We start from the raw sequence: 21,821 nt of genomic DNA, 5'->3' as shown, positions 1-21,821 counted from the left end.
ATACTCTATAGAGCCTGTGCTTGGAAACAAGAGAGGCCAACACAGTGAGAAGCTGGCTCTCTGCAACAAGAGAAAGCTCAGGCAGCCACAAAGACCCAGCTCAGCCAAAAACATATGAAAAATAAAATTTAAAAAGCAAATCGACAGAATTTTCCAAGCAATTCACATGTTTGCATACAATTTCAACTGACACAAAGTCTAATGATAATACTTTATAGCTTCAAAATTATATACATTAAAGGCCTAAAACTATTGTTATCAAATTCAGCAAATTAAATAAACCTCAACAATTCCTTTGTTACAGAGATTACTATGGGTTTGAACCAGTGTGACCGTGGTGGCAGTAAGTCACTCAAAAATAGGCAGTATTTTCATGAAGAAAAATAGTAAATCTCTGCAGATTTCATAAAAGTGCATTTCCATAGTCTTTGAGTCATTTCCATAATACAACAGTTAAAACCTGAATAATTTCCAGAAACAATTTACCAGCAAAATGGAGTCTAAATATAAGATTGAAGAGAGGAAATCTAAAAGAATAGCCAATATTTAGATGTGGATATCAGTAAAATGAAGAATTAAAGGTTATGTTCTTTGAGTGATTTAGAATCTTTGCCACATAATTTTAATTAACATTGGTGAGAACTTACTATTAACCCAGAGAGGTATGCAGACACTGTTCAGTATGCAAGTCTATGCACTAGAGATTATTTTATTTTTCTATGCCATAGCCTGTGGAGTTGTATAATTACTCCACAGAGGAAATGTGTTTTAATTTATAATCTAAATAATTGGTTCTTTAGTTTTAAAAAAATGATCAAGAGAGACTCCATCTCTAAATGAGGCTTATTTCCTTAACAATATAGAATAGAAAAAAAAAAAGAGAGAAAAATCATAGCATAGTGAATTATAGTATAATTATAGTAAATTTGGCATAGACCAGAGAACCTATGGTATAGTTCAGTCACTAAGTCATGTCTGCCTCTTTGCGACTCCATGGACTGCAGGATGACAGGGTTCCTTGTCCATGACCAGCTCCCGGAGCCTACTCAAACTCATGTCCATAGAGTCCATCCAGCCATCTCATCCCCTGTTGTCCCCTTCTCCTCCCATCTTCAGTCTTTCTCAGCATCAGGGTCTTTTCCAATGAGTCAGTTCTTTGAATCAGGTGGCCAAAATACTGGAGTTTCAGCTTCAGCATGAGTCCTTCCAATGAATATTCAGGACTGATTTCCTTTAGGATTGAATGATTGGATCTCCTTCCAGTTCAAGAAACTCTCAAGAGTCTTCTCCAACATCACAGTTCAAAAGCATCAATTCTTCAACACTCAGCTTTCTTTATGGTCCAACTCTCACATCCACATCTGACTGCTGGAAAAACCATAGCCTTGACTAGACAGATCTTTGTTGGCAAAGGAATGTCTCTGCTTTTTAATATGCTGTCTAGGTTGATCTTAGCTTTTCTTTCAAGGAGCAAGCATCTTTTAATTCCATAGCTGCATTCACCATCTGCAGTGATTTTGCAGTCCAGGAAATAAAGTCTCTCAGTTTCCATCGTTTCCTCGTCTATTTGCCATGAAGTGATGGGACCAAATGCCATGATCTTGGCTTTCTGAATGTTGAGTTGTAAGCCAACTTTTTCACTCTCCTCTTTTGCTTTCATCAAGACACTCTTTAGTTCTTCTTCACTTTCTGCCATAAGGGTGGTGTCATCTGCATATCTGAGGTTATTGATATTTCTCCTGGCAATCTCGATTCCAATTTGTGCTTCCTCCAGCCCAGCATTTCTCATGATGTACTCTTCATATAAGTTAAATAAGCAGGGTGACAATATACAGCCTTAAAATCCTCCTTTCCAGGTTTATGACCAGCCTGTTGTTCCATGTACAGTTCTAACTGTTGCTTCTTGACCTGCATACAGATTTCTCAGGAGGCAGGTGAGGTGGTCTGGTATTCCCAACTCTTGAAGACTTTTCCACAGTTTGTTGTGATCCACACAGTCAAAGGCTTTGACATAGTCAATAAAGCAGAACTAGAGGTATTTCTGCAACTCTCTTGCTTTTTCGATGATCCAATGGATGTTTGCAATTTGATATCTGGTTCCTCTGTCTTTTCTAAATCCAGCTTGAACACCTGGAATTTCATGGTTCATGTACTGTTGAAGCCTGGCTTGGATAATTTTGAGCATTACTTTGCTAGTGTGTGAGATGAGTGCAATTGTGTGGTAGTTTGAACATTCTTTGGCATTGCTTTTCTTTGGTATTGGAATGAAAACTGACCTTTTCCAGTCCTGTCAGCACAGCTGAGTTTTCCAAATTTGCTGGCATATTGAGTGTAGCACTTTCACAGCATCATCTTTCAGGATTTGAAATAGCTCAACTGGAATTCCATCACCTCCACTAGCTTTGTTCGTAGTGATGCTTCCTAAGGCCCACTTGACTTCGCATTCCAGGATATCTGGCTCTAGGTGAGTGATCATACTCTCGTGGTTATCTGGGTCATGAAGATCTTTTTTGTATAGTTCTTCTGTGTATTCTTGCCACCTCTTCTTAATATCTTCTGCTTCTGTTAGGTCCATTCCATTTCTGTCCTTTATTGTGCCCATCTTTGCATGAAATATTCCCTTCGTATTTCTAATTTTCTTGAAGAGATCTCTCATCTTTCCGATTCACTTCCCTCTATTTCTTTGCACTGATCACTGAGGAAGGCTTTCTTATCTCTCCTTGCTATTCTTTGGAACTCTGCACTCAAATGGGTATATATTTCCTTTTCTCCTTTGCCTTTAGCTTCTCTTCTTTTCTCAGTTATTTGTAAGGCCTCCTCAGATAACCATTTTGCCTTTTTGCATTTCTTTTTCTTGGGGATGGTCTTGATCACTGCTTCTTGTACAGTGTCACAAACCTCTGTCCATAGTTCTTCAGGCACTCTGTCAGATCTAATCCCTTGAATCTATTTCTCACTTCTACTGAATAATCGTAAGGGATTTGATTTAGGTCATACCTGAATGGTCTAGTGGTTTTCCCTACTTTCTTAAGTCTGATTTTGGCAATAGGAGTTCATGATCTGAGCCACAGTCAGCTCCTGGTTTTGTTTTTGCTGACTGTATAGAGCTTCTCCATCTTTGGCTGCAAAGAATATAATCAGTCTGATATTGGTGTTGACCATCTGGTTATGTTCATGTGTAGAGTCTTCTCTTGTGTTGTTGGAAAAGGGTATTTGCTATGATCAATGTGTTCTCTTGGCAAAATTCTGTTAGCCTTTGACCTGCTTCATTTTGTACTCCAGGGAAAAATTTACCTGTTATTCCAGGTATCACTTGACTTCCTACTTTTGCATTCCAGTCCCCTGTAATCAAAGGGCTTCCCTCACAGTTCAGTAAGTAAAGAATCTACCTGCAATGCCAGAGACCTGGGTTCAATTCCTGTGTCAGGATGATCCCCTGGAGAAGGAAATGGCAACCTACTCCAGTATTCCTGCCTGGAGAATCTCATGGACAGAGGAGCCTGGCAGGCTACGGTCCCTGGGGTCGCAAGAGTCAGACACGACTGAGCGACTAAATCACACCACACCACATAATGAAAAGGACACCTTTTTTGGGTTTTAGTTCTAGGAGGTCTTGTAGGTCTTCATAGAACTGTTCAACTTCAGCTTCTTCAGCATTACTGGTCAGGGCATAGACTTGGATTACTGTGATGTTGAATGATTTATGTTGGAAATGAATAGAGATCATTCTCTCATTTTTGAGATTGCATCCAAGTACTACATTTCAGATTGTTTTGTTGGCTATGATGGTTACTCCATTTCTTCTAAGGGAGTCTTGCCCACAGTAGTAGATATAATGGTCATCTGAGTTAAATTCACCCATTCTAGTCCATTTTAGGTCACTGATTCCTAAAATGTTGATGTTCACTCTTGCCATCTCATGTTTGACCACTTCCAGTTTGCCTTGATTCATGGACCTAACATTCCTGGTTCCTATGCAATATTGTTCTTTACAGCATTGGACTTGACTTCCATCACCAGTCACATCCACAACTGGGTGTTGTTTTTGAGTTGCTCCAACTCTTCATTCTTTCTGGAGTTATTTCTCTGCTGATCTCCAGTAGCATATCGGGCACCTACTGACCTAGAGAGTTCATCTTTCAGTGTCTTATCTTTTTGCCTTTCCATACTGTTCATGGGGTTCTCAGGGCAAGAATCTGAAGTGGTTTGCCATTCCCTTCTCCAGTGGACCACATTTTTTCAGAATTCTCCACCATTACCCGTCCATCTTGTGTGGCCCTACACAGCATGGCTCATAGTTTCATTGAGTTAGACAAGGCTGTGGTCCATGGGATCAGTTTGGTTAGTTTTCTGTGATTGTGGTTTTCATTCTGTCTGCCCTCTGATGGATTAGGATAAGAGGCTTTGGAAGCTTCCTAACAGGCTGACTGAGGGGGAAACTGGATCTTGTTCTGATGGGCGGGGCCATGCTCAGTAAATCTTTAATCCGATTTTCTGTTGATGGGCAGGGCTGTGTTCTCTCCCTGTTGTTTGACCTGAGGCCACAACAGGAGGTAATGAAAATAATGGGCACCTCAGTGCCCCCTACCATGCAGCAGGCCACCGTCGACCCACGCCTCCACCAGAGACTGCTGGACACTCACGGACAAGTTGTGGGGTCACTGCTACTTTCTCCTGGGTCCTGGTGCACACCAGGTTCTGTTTGTGCCCTTTAAGAGTCTGTTTTACCCTGTCCTGTGTAAGTTCTGACAGCTCTACGGTGGGGTTAATCTATGGTATATGGGTTGCACAAATTAAAAATAAAAAGAGACTGCAATTCTAAGAAATGTAGATCCTCTTTAAGAGTATGGTCAGTCAGACTGGTGTTAGGAAAGTCACCATGGTAAATAGAAGAGGTGCATTATTTTCTTGAGCATGTCTTGTCTATCTTTAACCATTCAGTTTCTTCATTTAGTCAAAATGACAAATGCAGTACCTATTCACCCGGTCAACAGATAATGAAATGAGAGATAATCTCACATATGCTGTAGTGAATGAGAATGAGAATGGAAAGAGCATTGGTGCTCATGGGAGCAAGTTGAAGATACCCTGGCTGGCAGAAAACAATATATGAAACAGATGAAATATTTATTTTAGTTTAAAAAAGTAAAGACTGACTGACAGGGCCCTAAAGACCTAAAAGTAAACCATGATAAATGGAAAAGTCCTACAAAGAAGAAAAGATCTGCAAAATGATGTAGCCATAAGAAGTGAATATTTAATCCAACAAAAAACATGGGAAATATATAGGACTAATCCACTGTGGATCTGAATACACTGTCCCCACTTAAAGTGACATCACTTGAAAAGTGGCATCATTCTTTTTTGTAAGAGAATTGACAGTAAAGAAATCCTTGCCCATATAAATTTGTATTTGGAGTAAAATAGCTTTGCACACAGGATTCATTACACAGAACTTGACATAATCATTCTACAGGTTCTATTTGTGGGCACACACTCATTTTATCATCTCTTTCAAGTGATGATATTCAGCATGCTCTGGGATTTCAGACAGTAAAATTTACACGGGCAGATATTTTTAAACACCTTTTTTTCTTCATGCAGAATATTACCACATCAAGTACATAAAAATGTGTTGATAATGGCCAGACCCATTATTGAAAACCATATTATTCAGTTGGTAAGGTCATGTCTCCTTAGGCTCCTCTTCACTGGGACAGTTTCTCAGATTCTCCTTGTTTCTGATAACTTTTACAATTTAGACATTACTGGTCAAGTATTTTGTAGGGTTTCTATTGGACTCTGATTCCTGACCCCTGCCCTTATAATTTAGATGGGATTAAGGATCCAACCAGTCCATTCTGAAGGAGATCAACCCTGGGATTTCTTTGGAAGGAATGATGCTAAAGCTGAAACTCAAGTACTTTGGCCACCTCATGCAAAGAGTTGGCTCATTGGAAAAGACTCTGATGCTGGGAGGGATTGGGGGCACGAGGAGAAGGGGACGACAGAGGATGAGATGGCTGGATGGCATCACTGACTCGAAGGACATGAATCTGAGTGAACTCCAGGAGATGGTGATGGACAGGGAGGCCTGGAGTGCTTCGATTCATGAGGTTTCAAAAGAGTTGGACACGACTGAGCGACTGAACTGAACTGAACTGAAGGATGTAAAGGAGGAATAATATAGAAGTGTTATCTTCATCACATCATGACCAAGGTACATACTGTTACTTGACTTGTCACTGGTCATGCTGACCTTGTCTACCTGGCTAATGTAGTTCTTGTCATGTTTCTCCACTTTAATTTTTTTCCTACCCCTTTCCATATAATATTTTTTGGAAGGAAGTCACTATGTGTAGACCACATAGTGAAGATCTATATGTCCCTCCTTGCGGGCAGAGAATCTACATAAATTTAGAGTTCTTACATATAGAAGATTGTTCGTTTCTCTCCCATTTAAATATTATTTAGTAAATTATATCAACATAGACTCAAGGACATTTATTTTACAATTTGTATTATTTACCATAATACAATGATAGTTTGGGCTTCCCTCATAGCCCAGTTGGTAAAGAATCTGCCTGCAATGCGGGAGACCCGGTTTCGATTCCTGGGTTGGGAAGATCTCCTGGAGAAGGAAATGGCAAGCCACTCCAGTATTCTTGCCTGGAAAACCCCATGGACAGAGGAGCCTGGCGGGCTACAGTCCATGGAGTCGCAAGAGTCGGACACGACTTAGTGACTAAACTACCACCAATGCTAGTTCATTTTATTGCTCAAATTAGTCCAGCTTTGTCCAAGGAGAGCTCTTTCGTTTGGCTCCTGTGTCCCTTTGACATATTCCTATTCATGTAGACTTAAATTTTTTTTTTTTTTGCACACTGCCGTCTGTTCTAACACCATAAGTTGCTTCAGGCTTATCTTGTATACTTCTTGACTCAGTCCTAGAATCAGCTGTCAGTCATTTCTGTAAGCAGCCCTGGTTCCTTTTATTGGAGAATGCTGTTGGAAACCAAAATCTGGGTGCTGGGTCACCCTCTGCTATTAGGGTGTGATTGTTTCTATGCTATGATAGCTTGAGGATCATGATATTTTTCAATTACAGAAAATGATCAATTTTATCTCTTCAAGTGGTCTCTGTTTCTATTTCTGGAATTGCCATTAGAAGTGTTGAATTCGTGTACTCTATCCTCAATGCCTCTTTACCTTTTTGCACCATGTTCTGGTGAATAAGCTCACATTTCTTTTTGACAATTTATCCATCAGTTGTGCTTCTCATCTGTTTAAATTTTTCACTGATATTTATTTTTAATTATAATCATTTCTGGAAGTTAAAGTTAATTATCTTATTTAATATCCTGCCTATATTATGCTTTTCTTTTTCTGTATTATGATCCCAATAACATGGCTTCCCAACAGCATAAATGTACAGTGGCTTCATGACTGTCCTTGCAGTTTTAAAGTTCTAGAAATTTTAATACTAATGTGTTGCTTTAGAGTTATTCTTAAAGCTTGTACTATTCTATATGTGCTATGGCATGAGTTTTAGGGTTTTGGTTTCATGCTGGTAGATCCTGTTCTGTTTCTCTTTAACCTTTTCTAAGTCCTTGGGCAGACAACAAATTTCTGGGATTTCTCTGGAAAGGACCAGGCTTGATGCAAATTGTACAAGTCTAGCTCTCCTATTCTTATACAGGATTAAAACTTTCAGTCTCCAGATACCATATTCTATGTTCATGCCCCCAAGTCCTTTAAGCCACTGGGAAGTTACTTTTCATCTATAACCTGTAGTTGAATCCCCTCTTTGGTTCTGGAAGTGATAGATTTTCTTTTTTAACATTCAGTATTAATTACTAAAATAATATTTAAATTATTTACATCAAATATTAACTTAAAATAAAATAATTAATTAAATTTAAGTATTAATAAGTGCTTTTTAAGGATATTTTTAGATACTTGAAGTGAATGAGAAACACATACTATGACACAATTCTGCTAATTTTTCTATAGTCTAATTTTCAACATGAATTTAATATTTTAAAACTTCTAATGTATCACAAATTCTAAAAATAATCTCAAGAAAGTCCCAGAAAGCAATATTTTCCAAATCACTCTCCTCATTTAACATTACTTGGATTTTGTCCAATCTATGGTGTGATCACTCACCTAGAGCCAGACATCCTGGAATGTGAAGTCAAGTGGGCCTTAGAAAGCATCACTACGAACAAAGCTAGTGGAGGTGATGGAATTCCAGTTGAGCTATTTCAAATCCTGAAAGATGATGCTGTGAAAGTGCTACACTCAATATGCCAGCAAATTTGGAAAACTCAGCAGTGGCCACAGGACTGGAAAAGTTCAGTTTTCATTCCAATCCCAAAGAAAGGTAACGCCAAAGGAGGCTCAAACTACCACACAATTGCACTCATCTCACATGCTAGTAAAGTAATGCTCAAAATTCTCCAAGCCAGGCTTCAGCAATACGTGAACCGTGAACACCCTGATGTTCAAGCTGGTTTTAGAAAAGGCAGAGGAACCAGAGATCAAATTGCCAACATCTGCTGGATCATGGAAAAAGGAAGAGAGTTGCAGAAATACCTCTAGTTCTGCTTTATTGACTATGCCAAAGCCTTTGACTGTGTGGATCACAATCAGCTGTGGAAAATTCTGAAAGAGATGGGAATACCAGACCACCTGACCTGCCTCTTGAGAAATCTGTATGCAGGTCAGGAAGCAACAGTTAGAACTGGACATGGAACAGACTGGTTCCAAATAGGAAAAGGTGTACGTCAAGGCTGTATATTGTCACCCTGCTTATTTAACTTCTATGCAGAGTACATCATGAGAAACACTGGACTGGAAGAAACACAAGCTGGAATCAAGATTGCTGGGAGACCTATCAGTCACCTCAGATATGCAGATGACACCACCCTTATGGCAGAAAGTGAAGAGGAGCTAAAAAGCCTCTTGATGAAAGTGAAAGAGGAGAGTGAAAAAGTTGGCTTAAAGCTCAGCATTCAGAAAATGAAGATCATAGCATCCGGTCCCATCACTTCATGGGAAATAGATGGGGAAACAGTGGAAACAGTGTCAGACTTTATATTTTTGGGCTCCAAAATCACCGCAGCTGGTGACTGCAGCCATGAAATTAAAAGACGCTTACTCCTTGGGAGAAAAGTTATGACCAACCTAGTTAGCATATTCAAAAGCAGAGATATCACTTTGCCGATTAAAGTCCGTCTAGTCAAGGCTATGGTTTTTCCTGTGGTCATGTATGGATGTGAGAGTTGGACTGTGAAGAAGGCTGAGCGCCGAAGAATTGATGCTTTTGAACTGTGGTGTTGGAGAAGACTCTTGAGAGTCCCTTGGACTGCAAGGAGATCCAACCAGTCCATTCTGAAGGAGATCAGCCCTGGGATTTCTTTGGAAGGAATGATGCTGAAGCTGAAGCTCCAGTAATTTGGCCACCTCATGCGAAGAGCTGACTCATTGGAAAAGACTCTGATGCTTGGAGGGATTGGGGGCAGGAGGAGAAAGGGACGACCAAGCATGAGATGGCTGGATGGCAACACGGACTCGATGAACATGAGTCTGAGTGAACTCCGGGAGATGGTGATGAACAGGGAAGCCTGGCGTGCTGCGATTCATGGGGTCGCTAAGCGTTGGACATGACTGAGCGACTGAACTGAACGCTTTAAAAGGAAAACCTCTGAAATTGGCATATATCAGTTTATTTTGTGTTTTTATAAAAGTAAACATATACGAACATTTGAATGCATTCACTGAAATAGAAACATTAAAATATATTTGTAGCGGCTAGAAGAGAGAACTTTTTCATAAACATGTTTTTGGTTGTTAAGATATAAATTTTCCTTGTCATTTGTCCATTTTAATTTGTTGATAAATTGCCTTTGGGTAGATTTTATTGTAGGTATGTTTCAAACATTTCATCATGCTAAGCAAAAATTTCTCTCTAGTTAAAGCTGGTACTACTGGACAGTAGATATTGATTGTTAATGGAAAGTCCAAATATGTGAGGCCAATGTAATGTGCTGAACCTCCATTCTCATAAAAGCTTTGTAACCTTAAGGAAGCCATTTAATATCGATTTCCAAATGAAAATAATGGTAATAACTCTCATATAAAGGACTGTAACTTTACACCTAGTGATGTAATCAATGTAGTATCTTTACTTATTCATCCTAGAAACATATATCAAACCATTATCAGACACCAGGTGGATAGATCTTACCATCAAAGAATTTACAGTCTGGTGGTGAAGACTTATATGAGTAAAACAGGATGTTCAGGGCTGTAATTGAAGGTATTAAATGGCTTGCTGTCAGAGGATAATAAAATGTAGCCCTAGTTTGCACTGGTGTGATAATAAATATTTAATACCTTTATTCAGCTGCTGACCTTTCAAAATGCCTATCATCTCAGCTTGTCATTTAGTCAGTCAGAAAGATGGGCTAGACCACTCAACTGAGAGGAAGTGAGTCCTTTACAAAATGCCATTCCTTCTGTTTCCTTATCAAGTAAGTTTGGGCACATGTTGCAAATACAGAAGATTCAGATTTATTTCAAGAATAACATTTGGCTTTTTAAAAAAGGGAAATGGGCTCAAGGAAAAAGTATTTTGGGAAAGATAATATACCTGAAATCTTCCTTGACAGGTGTTATTCTTCCTTAACAGAACTGATTATTTCACCAGAGTGCTCTCTTGTTCTAGAAACACTAACAAGGGAAAATTTGCAAATAAAAAGAAATCTCAGCAAGGCTGACAACTACATTTCTCATGACCAGAATATTTAAATGTCCAGAAAATAACAATAATACTGTTCATATTTTCTATTCAGGGTGAACATTTAAATCTATCTTATGTTAGAAAAATTACTAGGTTTTAAGAAGGTCACTGCACATATCAGACAGTTCAGTACAACATATCTAACGTAGTAACCTCATGAGCTCAGTGACAGCAAAGTTCAGCTTGTGCCAAAATTATCAGAAGTGTTATCGGAATTACTGGACCAAGTACCATATCATGTCTTAGATACAGCAAGAGCTTAGGAAAATATAAAAAATGTGAATCCAGGACACAGAGCCAAGGTGTATACAAGGTTGTCAAGACCAACTTTTCAAGATTTTAAGCAAAAAACAAGGGGACTTTATAAACTGATTCTATATCAACCTCTCCTTTAAGACATGAAACTCAGATTTTTATCTTTAGCATTTTTTAGATCCAGTTATATTTTAAATGTGATTTTCCTATGGATTCTCCATATAATTAAGCACAGTAGATTGCTAAACTCTAGGCTCTAGACACATCAAGTTTAAAGGTTTAGACAAAAAGCCTTAGAAGGCCTATGATGAATGAAAAGGAAATAAAAAAAGTAAAACAAAATCAACAACAAAATTCAGAAATGATGTATATGACGAAGACAACTATGCTTTTATGCTTGAAGAAGCATTTTCAGTATGTTAGTGATGGAAATGTCAACCCATTCCAGTGTTCTTGCCTGGAGAATCCCAGGGACGGGGGAGCCTGGTGGGCTGCCGTCTATGGGGTCGCACAGAGTCGGACACGACTGAAGCAGCAGCAGTGATTCAAAAGTCCTCATTTACTCCTCATGTCTTTTCAGGTCCTTGCTGCTACTGTTCAATCACTGTCATGTCTGACTCTTGGCGACCCCATGAATTGAAGCCCTCCAGGCTCCCCTGTCCTTCACCATCTTCCAGAGTTTGCTCAGATTCATATCCATTGAGTTGGTGATGCTAACGCTCCGCTAAAAGAACCCTTGCTCAGTTATCTGATGATTTCCTAACTACCATTTTTAAAGAAATGTCAGCCCTTTCCACTCTGGATTTTACGTCTGCATCTGACATGGCAAAAATGTCTTCCTTCTGGTAACCCTCCATTGCTTTAGCTCTTGGCCACCATCTTTCTACTGCTCTGCCTCATCTTGACCCCCTTCTCCTCTCTTGGCTCCTTTCCTAATCCAGGTCTTTAATGCCATGGCAGCAAATTGTGACCTTTTGCTCTCTTTGGACATCATATTCATGATCACGGTTTTACCTGCCATCTGGGAGTGGGTGACATGATGCCTGCAACCCAATCTGTCCCTTTGCCTGAGTTTAGAAACAGGATATATTTCCTGCTGGATTTCTCAGTAACACACCAGACACACTAAACCTGACCAACGATGCACATTCTTCTTCTTTTTTTTTTCCCCCTTCTATTTTCTCTTTCCCTACTTTGTGCCTCACACCAAACCTCAAAATGCCCATCTGTGGATGGTCCACAAAAGCATACATTTTTCCTCATCTTCTTCGATCTTTACTCTTGTTTTTACACCGTCATCCTGTCTCATCCATGTGGTGGAGATGGCTGACTGCTTACAACATATACCCTCAAATTTCCACAGCAGACCACTGTTGCTGGGTAGCAGCTGTTTAACTTTTCAGCTCCATGTGCAACCACGTGGGGCCACGACAGTAAGTTCTAACACAAGGAGTGTGAATGGAGGAGATACCACCTCCAGCTAAAGGCACACAAACTTCCACACCCTGCTCATCATGTTCTCTTTCTCCGCAAGGTGAATAAGAAATGAACTTGAACTGTGATCTACTTGTTACGGCTGCAGCTTCGCCAACTACAAATGTGATACGATGTGGATGATTCTGATGATGATGGTGGTGACAACAATTCTTAAGGAGAAAGGGGAGGGGGGGGGAAGGCAATGGATTGTATGCCTCATCCTGTTTAAGCACATTACATATATTAACTCATTTAATTCTAAAGATAGCTCTACAAAGCAGGTACTATAAATTTCCATATGATTTGAACTACTGAAGGTCACACAACTACCTCATAGCAAAGCCAGAATTCATGCTCTGACTACAGTCTTTACTCTTATAAATCCCAAAACCTCCCCTCATTCTGCTCAAATGTCTAATTCCATAAACTGTAAGTTAAGTGTTACTCTTTCCAAGTCCCATTTACCTATCCAGCTCTCTTAGTGCTCTGGATAATATTAATTATAGCACATGGTATTGAAATACAGTACACTGATACATTTCCTGTTGGATTTATCCACTATACAATAGAAAACTAGACATGCTTCTTCTGCGAAAAAAATGAAAGAATCCTTAAAGGAATGAATTGTATTGTCTTAATTGCTACATCCCTAATACTTATCACAGAGTCCAAGTATCTTCTGGTGATTAGGTTAACATTTGTTGAACTGTGTTTAACTTTGGTAAAACTGCCTGTACTTTACCACAATAATCAGAATAGGTGGTAAATTAAACATAAAATTCTGAACATGCTATGAATTTCATTTAATGAATTTAAAATATATTGGGCAAAATCATTCTTATAAAATTTTGCATTTAAAATGGTTATAGGAAAACTGTCAAATATTATAAACTATTTATAGGATAAATCAGCTGCAGGATAATTATTGTCACTGCCTAAGATAATTTCTGAGACATACAATATACTGTGAGCTGGACCATCTATAAACACAGGTCATGTAATTTTCTGGTTGTTACACAGACATAGCTCCATGGTGTGTGATGACGTGAGGCAGAAAGCAAAGATAAGCTAAAGAGAAGTGAGGAAAAGCAGCCAGGAGTATTGAGATAATAAATATTCTTTTGAAGGATGATGAACCTGGTGTTAGACATAAAATTGTAAGGAAAGAAAAAAACTCACTCTTAAAAATTGTAATCATCATTCATAAGCGGTCCTTTATTAAGGGTATCTATCTACATGCCAAATTCCAACTCTAACTTGAAGACAACCCATAATGTAAGAAATATGTCATCTGTTTAGACCTACTTAAAATTTTCTAATTGTTGTATTAAGAGGGGAGTACACGCTTTAGCTTAAGTTTATCTCCAGTCCACTGGAGATGAGGTATAAGAGGAAATTTTCATATCAAAGCATATGTATATATGTATACACACACATGATAGAATATGCAAAGGAGGTAGATTCAGTTGTTTTTTAGCATTTGTCTCAGAATACTATTTTTTTCCCTTCAGGTACCTTTTGTATAGAAATCATACTGAAGCATTTGCTGATTGGTTCAAAATATTAATATACAGTAGGCATATACGTTTATTTAGATTGATAATAAGTAGTTGATCTATTTTAACCAACCTAAAAGCAACTATTTGTTTATATTTTACTAATCATGTCAGCAATTACCATGTGTGTTTTTTTCTTTTTCTCCTACACCTGCTATGGAATTACAGAATAATTGGAATGACAGACTAAATTGAGAATCAGTAAGCCTCATTCAACCTTTAATTCTTTAGAAAAAATGACCTTGATTTAAGATTGGTAAAAGTGGTTTCTAGTATATGCACTAAATGAGGATATAAACTGTTAATCACACCTATTATTACCCATCTTGGCCCCTCTTAAGAAGTAGGAATGCTTCAACAATAATCAATGATATGTATAATATAGAAAAATGATCATACATCAGATATTTCCACATTAAAGGAAATAAATGGTCTTCCTAAAAATGTAAGACTCTAGAACCTCGCTGTTGTTGATGCCATTAATGGATTTCAGTGAAGAATAGGAGATTTTGAAATGTTGATCAATCTGATTCAGTTTTCTTAATTAGTTTGTCTTGTCTCTTATTTGGGACACTGTTACATAATTTGCAATTTATGTGCAAATTTTAGCATCAGTGATCAAGTTATGTTTTTCTGTACAAAATGAATACAAATAAATATAACCACAGGATAATATTATCTTTTATCTCTTCCACTGAATTCTCTCATATATGTGAGATGTATAAAAATTTAATCTGCACTCTATTTTTGATAAAATATTTCATTCAAATCTTCAGAATTTAATCAGTTTAGGGTAGTCTATAAAAACATATTTTGATGCATTTCATAACTGTTTACAAAGAGTTTATCCATAACATAGAAACTTAAAGATATTTTTAAACAAAATCTTCAAATGTCCCTGAGTAAACTCTCTAAAAACTGTGTCATTTGGCTAAATTAACCAGTCTCTCTGAGGCTCAGATTCCTTCTCCAACAAATGGAGCTACTGAGGGGCCCATCTGAATAACAGCGGTGAATGAACATTAGGAATCATGTTTGCAAAGTTTTCAGTACATGTTTGACATTTAGTAGTTAGTTCTTTCAGTTCAGTTCAGTCGCTCAGTCGTGTCTGCCTCTGAGATCCCATGAATCGCAGCACGCCAGGCCTCCCTGTCCATCACCAGCTCCTGGAGTTTATACAAACTCATGACCATCGAGTAGGTGATGCCATCCAGCCATCTCATCCTCTGTCATCCCCTTCTCCTCCTGCCCCCAATCCTTCCCAGCATCAGAGCCTTTTCCAATGAGTCAACTCTTCGCATGAGGTGGCCAAAGTACTGGAACTTCAGCTTTAGCATCATCCCTTCCAAAGAAATCCCAGGGTTGATCTCCTTCAGAATGGACTGATTGGATCTCCTTGCAGTCCAAGGGACTCTCAAGAGTCTTCTCCAAAACCACAGTTCAAAAGCATCAATTCTTCGACATTCAGCCTTCTTGACAGTCCAACTCTCACATCCATATATGACCACAGGAAAAACCATAGCCTTGACTAGACGGACCTTAGTCAGCAAAGTAATGTCTCTGCTTTTGAATATGCTATCAAGGTTGGTCATAACTTTTCTTCCAAGGAGTAAGCGTCTTTTAATTTCATGGCTGCAGTCACCATCTGCAGTGATTTTGGAGCCCAAAATTATAAAGTCTGACACTGTTTCCACTGTTTCCCCATCTATTTCCCATGAAATGATGGGACCAGATGCGATGAGCTTCGTTTTCTGAATGTTGAGCTTTAAGCCAACTTTTTCACTCTCCTCTTTCACTTTCATCAAGAGGCTTTTTAGCTCCTCTTCACTTTCTGCCATAAGGGTAGTGTCATCTGCATATCTGAGGTTATTGATATTTCTCCCGGCAATCTTTATTCCAGCTTGTGTTTAGTGCCACTTTTTTCCAATTTTTTCTTGACTCTTGACTACTTGCCCTATTAAGAACCTTAGTTTCTTTATCTATAAGATATTTTCTTGTAAGATTTAATGAAGATAAAACATATAAAGCTGGTAAACTGTCCTTGATTTGTAGATATTGAAAGTTCTAATTCTTTTTGTAGTCATCCTAGGCCAGCACTCTTTCTACAACAAAATGCTGCTTTGAGAAAACATTAGTAATATTTTATACTACTGTTTCCTTTCTAAATAGTGTTAGAAAATGCTTCATCATTTATTTGATATTAATCAAAATTAATATCATCAGTATTACTGCTGCTGCTGCTAAGTCACATCAGTTGTGTCCGACTCTGTGCAACCCCATAGACGGCAGCCCACCAGGCTCCACCGTCCCCAGGATTCTCCAGGCAAGAGTACTGGAGTGGGTTGCCATTACCTTCTCCAATACAGGAAAGTGAAAAGTTAAGATGAAGCTGCTCAGTCGTGTCTGACTCTTCAAGACCACATGGACTGCAGCTTACCAGGCTCCTCTATCCATGGGATTTTCAGTATTACTAGATGATATTAATTCTTCACTTAAAATAGACTGGGTACTGGTTGAATCACTTTGCAAGGATTTAATCAGTAGACTCCACAATAATCCAATTGTATGGAAGATAAGGTAAGTGATTTGTTCCAGGTCACACACCTGAGAAACAGTGATGTTAAAATTCAAACTGAGTTAAAGATTCCGATGCCTATCCTGTTACATAACCTCTAAGATATTGTTTTTCAAATCAAAATAGTGATGAATAAAATTAAATTGTGTGTTCTACACTTCAAAGGAAATTTGAAAAATACATAAAATATTTAAAAATAAAGGTTTTCTTAGAATATAAGATAATATCTTTTAGACTAGAAACAGCCAAAAGCTCACTGGATTCATTTTCAAACTCAACATAATACTTAAATTGCTTAATATGTTGCATAAGTTACTTTAAAGATAAACTCATCAAATAGAACATTACATTCTCAAGAACAAAGCAGGATTGACATCTTGGGAAAAGATATACATCTAAAGTAGGCTTCAAAAAATAATATTATTTTTCATAAAATATAAAACACTGCAAAAGACTTTGGTAGTCATGTGTTTTACATTTTAGAATATTTTAAATATTATTGACAGAAACCACTTTTTTACTTCCATTTTTGGTGGTATGAGATTTTAGTCACTATATTAAGGTCATCTGAAAGAAAATATCTCAATCTGTAATAAAATACAGAATTATATTTTCAAATACAAGACTCTTCAAAGTAAAAAATGAAATGAACTCAGCCAACTGGAATTTCTATTAAAATCTGGAGATAACTTCATGGGCTAAGAACTACCCAGGGCAGGTTTATTGGAGGTTCCCAGACAAAACTGGAATCAATAGGGTTTATATTTGCTGCATTAGACTAAATGAGAAGGAAACTTGCCTCTCAGAAGTGATGGAGATATAGATATAGCCATAATGAACCACCTGAGTATCTATCTCTATATCTGTATCTATCTTTTGCCACCAGGTGTGAAGAGTGGACTCTCTGGAAAATACCTTGATGCTGGGAAACACTGAGGGCAAGAAGAGAAGGGGGTGACAGAGGATGAGATGGTTGGAAGGCATCACTGACTCAATGGACATGAGTTTGAGAAAACTCAGGGAGACAGTGAAGGATAGGGAAGCCTGGCATGCTGTAGTCCACAGGGTCACAAAGAGTCAGACACAACTTAGCAACTGAACAACAACATCCACCTCCATAGATATATACCTATATATACCTATACCTACCTCTATAGCTATATAACTAGAGAGAGAGAAACAGAGTCAGAGATCAATCACTTGAGTCTAGAATTGATACAGAATAACAAAAGGCTAACAGGAGCAAAGACACTTCTGAGAAAGAAGATCAGAATCAAGAGCCTGTATAGTGGATCGGCCAAAAAGTTTGTTCAGGTTTTTTCTGTAAGACGTTGTAGAAAAATCCAAATGAACATTTGGCCAACCTGATTTTCAGATATCAAAACTTATTTAAACATTATAGTAAATAAGAGGTAAGGAATAGCAGATACAGACTCATAGACCAGAGGACACAATAAAAGACCTAGAACTGAACCTCGTGGGCTTAGATATTTGTTTTTTGGCAGACTTGGCATGCAGATGAGAAGGTAAAGAAAGGACTGTCATGTCTAAGCAGTCTTCAGGCTAATATGGGTGCACTGCAAGGAGATCCAATCAGTCAATCGGAGAAGGCGATGGCACCCCACTCCAGTACTCTTGCCTGGAAAATCCCATGGACAGAGGAGCCTAGTGGGCTGCAGTCCATGGGGTCGCTAAGAGTTGGACATAAATGAGTGACTTCACTTTCATTTTAACTTTCATGCATTGGAGAAGGAAATGGCAACACACTCCAGTGTTCTTGCCTGGAGAATCCCAGGGAAGGGGGAGCCTGGTGGGTTGCCATCTATGGGGTTGCACAGAGTAGGACACAACTGAAGCAAATTAGAAAGCAAGCAAACAAGGAGATCCAATCAGTCAATATCAGTTCAGTTCAGTTGCTCAGTCCTGTCCGACTCTTTGCGACCCCATGAATCGCAGCATGCCAGACCTCCCTGTCCATCACCAACTCCCAGAGTTCACTCAGACACATATCCATCGAGTCAGTGATGCCATCCAGCCATCTCATCTTCTGTCATCCCCTTCTCCTTCTGCCCCCAATCCCTCTCAGCATCAGAGTCTTTTCTAATGAGTCAACTCTTCGCATGAGGTGGCCAAAGTACTGGAGTTTCAGCTTTAGCATCATTCCTTCCAAAAAAATCCCAGGGCTGATCTTCAGAATGGACTGGTTGGATCTCCTTGTAGTCCAAGGGACTCTCAAGAGTCTTCTCCAACACCACAGTTCAAAAGCATCAATTCCTTGGTGCTCAGCTTTCTTCACAGTCCAACTCTCACATCCATACATGACCACTGGAAAAACCATAGCCTTGACTAGACGGACCTTTGTTGGCAAAGTAATGTCTCTGCTTTTCAATATACTTTCTAGGTTGGTCATAACTTTTCTTCCAAGGAGCAAGCGTTTTTTAATTGCATGGCTGCAATCATCATCTGCAGTGATTTTGGAGCCCCAAAATATAAAGTCTGACACTGTTTCCACTGTTTCCCCATCTATTTCCCATGAAGTGATGGGACCAGATGCCATGAGCTTCGTTTTCTGAAAGTTGAGCTTTAAGCCAACTTTTTCACTCTCCACTTTCACTTTCAGCAAGAGGCTTTTTACCTCCTCTTCACTTTCTGCCATAAGGGTGGTGTCATCTGCATATCTGAAGTTGTTAATATTTCTCCCAGCAATCTTGATTCCAGCTTGTGTTTCTTCCAGCCCAGCATTTCTCATGATGTACTCTGCATAGAAGTTAAATAAGCAGGGTGACAATATACAGCTTTGATGTACTCCTTTTCCTGTTTGGAACCAGTCTGTTGTTCCATGTCCAGTTCTAACTGTTGCTTCCTGACCTGCATATAGGTTTCTCAAGAGGCAGGCCAGGTAGTCTGGTATTCCCATCTCTTTCAGAATTTTCCACAAATCAGTAAATATAAAGGAAATCAATCTGGAATATTCATTGGAAGGACTGATGCTGAAGCCCCAATACTTTGGCTACCTGATACTCAAAGCTGACTCAGTAGAAAAGACCCTGATGCTAGGAAAGATTGAAGGCAGGAGAAGGGACAACAGAGGGTGAGATGATTGGATGGTATCACTGACTCAGTGGACATGAGTTTGAGCAAGCTCCAAGAAATGGTGAAGGACAGGGAAGCCTGGCATGCTGTCATCCATGGGGTTGCAAAGAGTCAGACACAACTGAGCAACAAGAGAGTCCACAAAAATGTTTGCAAGGAAGATAAAGAATCAGTTCTGATGAGATGGATGAAACTGGAGCCAATTATACAGAGTGAAGTAAGCCAGAAAGAAAAACACCAATACAGTATACTAACACATATATATGGAATTTAGGAAGATGGCAATGACGACCCTGTATGCAAGACAGGAAAAAAGACACAGATGTGTATAACGGACTTTTGGACTCAGAGGGAGGGGGAGAGGGTGGGATGATTTGGGAGAATGGGAATTCTAACATGTATACTGTCATGTAGGAGTTGAATCGCCAGTCCATGTCTGACGTAGGGTGCAGCATGCTTGGGGCTGGTGCATGGGGATGACCCAGAGAGATGTTGTGGGGAGGGAGGTGGGAGGGGGGTTCATGTTTGGGAAAGCATGTAAGAATTAAAGATTTTAAAATTTAAAAAATAAAAAAAAATTAAAAAATTTAAAAAAAAAAAGAAAAAAAAAAGACATAGTGTTCAGGAAATGGATTTCTAATAGATTTTCTTTCCCAAATATGAAGCTTCCTATAACTGACATGCCTAGAATGTACCTATGATCAACTTGGTCTTCCTTTACACACTCTTTCACAAGCACACTTAGCGCTTTATAGAAGGTAGAACTTTGCATCTTTCCCTCTATTTGACATTCAAAAATATACATGGGCAAATTGTGATAGTAGAAATATGGTAATTTTTAGCTCATTTAAAGTCTCACTTCTTTTATTCTATTTTCAAAGAATGTTTCAGCCTGATGGAGTTTCATGAGATTGAATAGAAAAATATTAGTATGAAACCATTTTACCATACAATGTTATTTACCAACAGTGCATTCACAACTAAAAATAAAGCTATATTTTAAAATTAAAAAATCTGAATATATAAGCACAAACATAAGTAATTTTTATATTTTTTACTTCCATCAAAGTATTAAATACAAATACAAATTTGTATTTGATACAAATCAGCATTGCTCACAGTGAAAGCTCAAGAAACATATATACCTACAGAAAAATTATTGTCTGATGTATGTTAGTAGCTACAAGTTAAATGTTCATGTTAGCACTTCAGAAAGCTGATTATCTACCATGACATCACTGTGCTCATGAATGAATGTGATGGCGGAAGCCATTGTTCAACAAACTGCATCAAAAATCATCACAGGGGAAAATAAGACTATGCCTCATTGCCAACAAAAATATATTACTACTGAGATTACAACAAGCAGAAAAGAGTTTGTTGAAATATAGATTCTTTTGCAAAAGTGTTTGGACTTACATTGGGAAAGGAGTATTTTTATAAATGTGTACACATTTGAATTTACATTTTTTTCTTTTTCCTGAAGGAATTGCTTGATGACTAAGCAGAAGGGTGCCTTTCTTGCTCATGTTCATCTCTTTACTCTTTTAAAAGTATGTGCTTATGGACTTTTTGATGATGGCCATTCTAACTGGTTTGAGGTTATGCCTCATTGTAGTTTTGATTTGCATTTTTCTATGAGTGATGTTGAGCATCTTTCCGTGTGTTTATTAGCCATCTGTAAGTCTTTGGAGAAATGTCTGTTTGACATTTGGAAATGTATATGCTACCATCTGTAAAATAGACAGGCAGTAAAAATTTGCTGTATGACTCAGGAAGCTTAAAGCCATACTCTGTGACTACCTAGAGGGTTGGGACAGGCCGGAAGGTGAGAGGGAGGTTCAAGAAGGAGGAGACATATGTATACCTATGGCTGATTCCTGTTGATATATGGCAGAAACTAACACGATATTGTTAAACAATTATCCTTCAATTAAAAATAAATTTTAGAAAAGTATGTGCTTAAAAGTCAAGAGTAAAAAAAGAAACCACACACACAAATAACATGGATAAAGGAATTGAATAGATATTCCTTGGCCCTCATACAAACAGCCAAGAA

General features: G+C 38.4%; 1 protein-coding gene across 1 annotated transcript in view; it reads right to left on the bottom strand.

Moving 5' to 3' along the window:
• Nucleotides 1-21,821, bottom strand: part of MALRD1 (MAM and LDL receptor class A domain containing 1) — a 597,692-nt gene that overhangs the window by 205,494 nt on the left and 370,377 nt on the right. The gene's annotated exons all lie outside the window — the stretch shown is intronic.

The sequence above is a fragment of the Capra hircus genome, chromosome 13 (genome assembly GCF_001704415.2).
Source record: "Capra hircus breed San Clemente chromosome 13, ASM170441v1, whole genome shotgun sequence".
Lineage (NCBI taxonomy): Eukaryota > Metazoa > Chordata > Mammalia > Artiodactyla > Bovidae > Capra > Capra hircus.
This window is presented reverse-complemented; position numbering and strand designations above follow the sequence as displayed.